Here is a 6,374-nt window from a genome sequence, read left to right on the forward strand (position 1 = left end):
ATGCCTCTTCAGAGAGCCTCTACATGCCTTGGTTCTTCTAGTTCTTCAGAAGAGCCTCCTCTTCTCCTCTTCCTTACCTGGGGGTGGTTGGTGCCAGCTGCACCATTCCTGGCCCTGCAGTATAGTTCTTGCCCACATTTTGTGAACAGCTCCTTGGGAGACCCTTCTTGTGTTATCCAAGGTGAGTGTGCTGTCTGATGCCTGTTGAGAGTCTCCCCGAAACAGGAGGCTCCCCAGAACACAGGCTCATTATTCCTTCCACTGTTCTAGGCTCTGATAGCACTTTGTTTGTTTTGTTTGTTTTTTGAAGATTTTATTTATTTGTCAGACGGAGATCACAAGTAGGCAGAGAGAGAAGGAAAGCAGACTCCCCACTGAGCAGAGAGCCCTATGCAGGGCCCAATCTCAGAACGCTGGGATCATGACCTGAGCCAAGGACAGAGGCTTTAACCCACTGAGCCACCCAAGAGCCCCTCTGATAGCACTTTGTATTGAAGTTGAGCATTATGAAGATGGCAGCATCCTTCTGGAGCTCATGACCACTGGCTTTAGTCCCCAGCCCCAATCCCGGTGGAGGAGTGCCAAGGGATAGAGCCCGCCAGCTAAGGCAGCACCTTTGGGGGCAAATAGAGCAGGTCTGTGTGCAGAACAACAGCTGTGAGCCTGAAAAGGGCTTTGGGGCAGGCAGGTCTTATGTCATTCCAATTCCCTCCTGGGCCAGATAAAGACAGCCCAGCTCGTGTCTGCATAAGAAGAGGGGCCCCTAGACAGCCTCCCGTCCAGTGTGCTGAGCCAGGCTCCGTAATGGAGGGTGTAGGTTCATCCACTGTTGACTTAGTTGACTCAGGTCCTCGCAGTGAGTGTGAGGCACAGAGCAGTCATCCCAAGCCTCCTCGCTCCAGACAAGCTTCTTTCCCCCACAAAGCTGTTTGGGCCAGAATCTCTGCTAGGCAATGAGAATTGGTCAATATTAGACCCTTAAGAAAGTCAAATGGTAAAAATGGGGGAAAATACGGACAACTCATATCTTAGAGAAAAAGCTGATCTCCGTAAAATAGAAAACAACCCAGGAGAAGGAGCAAAGGACATGAATTACTCGTTCACAGGAAATGACATATGAAAGTTTCTGTAAAGTTTTTCCAGCGTGATAAACACAACACCAGGCAAAGTGGGTGCAAGGTAAGATTTATTAAAAACGCTCTCCGGCGAAGTTTCAGGGCTCAGGAGAGGGGAGCCAGGAAAGTTGCGCCGGGAGGAGGTGGGCACCCTCGGGCGAGGTTCCACGACTCTGGAAAGCAGAGTGACAGAAGTCACGCCCAAGGCAGGGAGGAGGGGGCTTTTAAGGGGTCTCGAGGGGAGCTCAGGGGTCTTTTGGCAAGTTTCCCTTATTCGGATATCTCGCCTGCTCGTCGGGGTCCCATTGGTCCACTGGAGCCCGGGGCGGGGGTCTCAGATTCCTGCTTGGGCCTTTGTTCTCCTGTCTGAGCTCAGGTCTTGTGGCGGGAACTTTCACCATCTTAAGTAGCCCTTTCTGCCAGCCCAACATTCCGACCTTTTGCTTAATATAATGGTGTCAGGGCCATTGACTCAGTTCTGGCTACTTCCTGCTGGTGGGGGGCGTCGCCATAGGGGTAGTCGGAAGTGGGCAGGCGAGAGTAGGGCTGGAGGAGGAGTTGATTGACAGACACTGCGGCAAGTTCTTGTAGGCGACCTTGCAAGTACCGGAAAAGACAGGGAGCAACTGAGATTAGAAGGAGGATTACGCATACAGGTCCCGCCAGAGGGAGCAGCCAGCTTCCCCAGGTGTAGGGGTCCAGGCTCCAGGAGGGTGTGTCTCACCGCTGTGCTTAGATCCGATCCCTGAGTTTTTTGATCTTGGAAGTAACTATACCTGATTGGTTAACAAAGTAACAACATTCTTCATTTAAGAATAGGCAGGTCCCCCCTTTTTCGGCAGTCAGAAGGTCTAAGGCCCGTCGGTTCTGTAGAGCTAAGGCTGCCAGGCTGGTTACTTGGCGTCTGTAGGGCTGTGAGGGAGTCAGCAACCCGATCCGTGCCATCATTCAGGGCTTGGAAGAGTTTGTAATAAAAGTTGGTGGAAGTCCCTATCCCTGCTGTTCTGCTTGCCATCCCTGTGGCTACTCCTGCCCCTGTTATGAATGGGAGGAAGGCAGCCCTTCCTCCAGGGTGTTGGGGGAATAGGATGGATAGCAGCTGGGATTCAGAGTAGATGGTGGTAGAGGGAGATAATAGAATGAATATACAGCCTAGGGAGTCATTAGTGGTCAGGCAGTGATAGGTTCCCTGAGGGCACGAGAGAAATATTCCCGAGGGAGTTCAGTACTGGAGGGAGGAGTTAGTGATGTTGGCAGCTGCGGTGGTAAGCAGGGGAGGACACATTAATAATTGGTATGTTTTCCCCAATGGGGCCGATATGGATCATATTATTTGTGGCTATGAAGTTGGGGAGGGCCAGTCAATAGGGAGGGGTATCCCTACGATGTAGAGTGAGGTAAGGTGGTTAGGATAAAAGAGGTGGGGAAATGGCTGGAAGGCTATGATTTATAAGAAAGGGCCGGCCATGTAGTAATTCGAATGGGCGTAGCCCGGAGTCTGGTGAGAGCCAGGGGCAGAAGTGTGGGCCAGGAAAGACAGGTCTCTAGGGTAGGTTTGGTGAGTTGGGCTTTGAGCAGCCCGTTGGCCTTTTCTACCTTCCCCGATGACAGTGGGTGGTACGGGATGTGAAGTTTCCAAGTTACATTGAGGCTCTCAGCAACCTATTGGGTTACACTGGAGATGAAGGTGGGTCTGTTGTCTGACTGGAGGGTCCGGGGCAATCCGAACCTCGGGATGATGTGCTTGATGAGTATTGTAGCCACCACATCCGCTGTTTCTTGGGCCGTGGGGTATGCCTCGATCCAGCCTGTGAATGTATCAACCAAGGTTAATAGGTAGCGAAAGGTTTTATGGCGAGGCATGTGAGTGAAGTCCAGTTGCCAGTCTTGCCCTGGCTGATGGCCTCGGAGCTGATGGTTAGGCCCCGGTCTGCGGATTCCTCCTTGTGAATTCACAGTGGGACAGGTTTTGCAAGCCTGCCTTTCAACTGCTTGGATTGGAGGAGGACTGACGAAGTCCAGACTCGGCCACCCTCTCACCCAGGCCGAGCCCAGGGTTACGCTCCAGGTAGCGGGTAAGTCCTTTTCCTTTCTGCTGGACCCGGGGGCAGATGGTTAGGCCCGGGTGTGCGGATTCCTCCTTGTGAATTCACAATGGAACAGGTTTTGCAAGCCCTGTGGACAACTTCGATTACCTTAGATAAGGAAGGATGATAGAACAATGGCTGATGAAATTGGTGAAGAGCCTTTGGGCCAATAGGGAGGGACCCCGGATTTCAGTAATTAAGGTGTGCGCCAGATTGCCTGGCAGGGCAATCCTGTCCTGAACTTAGATCCACCCCTTATCTCCAATCTTTCCTCCCCATGCCTGGAGGACTTGTGTTTCCTCTGTAGAATAGGAAGGCTGGTGAGGTGTGACTGGAAATCCCTTGGCCCCTAGGAAGTTAAGTAGGGTGGGGGTGTCCTCCTGGGAGACCGAGAGAGGGAGGGGCTCCTCCTCCAATCTGTGGAGGAGGTCATCCACATATTGTAGTAGAATACTGGCCATAAGGACGCACTGCTGTTAAGTCTGTAGTCAAGGCCTGGCCGAAAATGTGGGGCTGTCCCTGAACCCCTGGTGTAGGACAGTCCAAGTTAGTTGTCCAGAAGCGTGCGTGTCAGGATCCTCCCAGGTGAAGGCAAAAAGAAAATAGGAATCAGGGTGCAAGGGGATGGTGAAAAAGGCGTCCTTTAGGTCCAGTACTGTAAAGTGAGAGGTGTTTGGGGGAACGTGAGACAATAGGGTGTAGGGGTTAGGAACGACTGGGTGGAGGGGGACCACGGCCTCATCGATAAGCCCCTGAGGGCTTGCATACTGGGAGGATAGGGGTGTTACAGGGGGAACTGATGGGGATCAGGAGTCCCTGACGTTTAAGCCTTTCTATAGGTTTCAGGCCCTGGCGATGGGCTAAGGAAATAGGGAGCTGAGCTCGAGAGGGAAACTTGGGAGTTATCCTTAAGCTGTACTTTAACCGGGGTAAGGTAGGAAGGTAGGAGGAAGCGATGATGGGCTCTGAGGTGTCCCACACCTGAGGATCTACAGCAGGTAGGTCATCTGGAGCGGGGGTCGAGGGAGTGGAGAGGTGCAGGATGAGACGGGTTGAGGTGGAGGGAGGGGAGGAGGGGAGAGGCAGACAGTTGCCCTCAGTTTCTGGAGACTGTCCCTGCCCAGTAGAGGGACCGGGCAGGAAGGAATCACTAGGAACGAGTGGGAGAAGGGGAACCCATCCAGGCTACAGGTAAGGGGAAAGGTCACCCTAGGATTGGAGGAGGTCCCATCGATCCCCATAACAGTAATTGGTGAGGTTCGAGGAAGTCCTGAGTAGGAAGGCAGAACTTCCTGGGGGCCAAGGGATTTCGAGTCACCCCTCACCAGCCTTCCTACTATACAGAGGAAACACAAGCCCTCCAGGTATGGAGAGGAAAGATTGGAGATAAGGGGTGGATCTAAGTTCAGGACAGGATTGCCCTGCCAGGCAATCTGGCGCACACCTTAATTACTGAAATCCGGGGTCCCTCCCTATTGGCCCAAAGGCTCTTCACCAATTTCATCAGCCATTGTTCTATCATCCTTCCTTATCTAAGGTAATCGAAGTTGTCCACAGGGCTTGCAAAACCTGTTCCATTGTGAATTCACAAGGAGGAATCCGCACACCCGGGCCTAACCATCTGCCCCCGGGTCCATCAGAAAGGAAAAGGACTTACCCGCTACCTGGAGCGTAACCCTGGGCTCGGCCTGGGTGAGAGGGTGGCCAAGTCTGGACTTCGTCAGTCCTCCTCCAATCCAAGCAGTTGAAAGGCCGGACTTACTGTCTCAGGGGGTCCCCCACGTTGAGGTGCCGAAGATACCCCGAAGTTAGGGCAGTCGGATTTCCAGTGGCCCATCAAATGGTATTGAGGGCAAGGCCGAGTTGGTGGCTTCGGATTGGGGCACTGGCGAGCCCAATGTCCCTCAGCCCTGCATTTGAAACAAGCCCCCCCGGGGGGTGCAATTGGTTGCCCCTCTCTCCTGGCTCCCAGAGCCGGCCGGCCGCAGGGCTGCTACCAAGGCTTGGGTCTGCAACTGAACCTTTTGTTGGAGTCTGGCTTGTCGTTTAAGCTCAGCCGCCTCCTCACGGGAATTAAAGACCTTAAATGCCATTTTCACCAAGTCAGAAATGGGGGTCTTAGGGCCCTCCTCAGCCTTCTTTAACTTTCTCCGTATATCCGGTGCCGATTGAGAGATAAAATGAGTAGCCAGTACCGTGGCCCCCGCAGGAGAGGTGGGGTCCAAGCGAGTATACTGGGTTAAAGCTTCAGTCAATCAGTTAAGAAACATGGTGGGGGTTTTTGTCAGGGGCCTGGACAATCTCCCTAATCTTGTCATAATTAATGGCCTTATTAGAGGCTGCCCACATGCCGGCTGTGAGACATTGGACCATGCAGTCGCGGCGCCAGTGGCCATCTTGGCCATCCTGATAATCCCAACCTGGTTCTACAGCTGGGACCGCCCGGGCTCCAACTGGCATGGCAGCATCAGTGAGATGGACCTGATCCTCGTGCTCTGGGGCAGCAGCCTGGATGCGTTCCCTCTCCTCTGTGGTGAGGGTGGTGGTCTGGACCACATGTAAATCATGCCAGGTGAGGTCATAGGGCCAGATACTGCAATTCTTTGATATAGTTATCAGGATTGGCCGAAAAGGAGCCCAAACTTTTCTCAATTTGGGAAAGGTCTTGTAGAGAGAAGGTCACATGAACTTGGACAACTCCCTCAACTCCAGCAACCTCCCTTAGGGCCCAGACTAAATCAGGGGAGGGTTTTCCAGCCCTAGTATGGGTGGAGCCACACAGACACATTCACACAGTCGGGCACTTTTCAGATTCAAACAGATTGGACAGCCTCCCCCGCTTTGGGTATCCCTGGCTAATGGGAGGTGATCAGTCTCCCCTTCCATTCTTTACGAAAGGATCTAGCTCAAACAGTAGCCCTGGGGCTGTTACAACAGAATTCAGTGAAGCACAAAAGATGTTTACCAACAGATTCCAAAAGCGTAAACCTAGTTCCAGAGACCAGCGCTCTCGTATTTTATCCCACTCGGTTAACGGTTACCAAAGACTTTGAAAGCTACCTTAAGAATTACCCATTAAAACTCTGAGACACACAGTAACCATCAGTTCTAGTCATCTCTTTGCTAGCAGATTTTAACAAATAACAAGAGTCTATTTGACCTTCAGTAAACT

Source organism: Mustela nigripes, chromosome 5 (genome assembly GCF_022355385.1).
Source record: "Mustela nigripes isolate SB6536 chromosome 5, MUSNIG.SB6536, whole genome shotgun sequence".
In the NCBI taxonomy this organism is placed as follows: Eukaryota; Metazoa; Chordata; class Mammalia; order Carnivora; family Mustelidae; genus Mustela; species Mustela nigripes.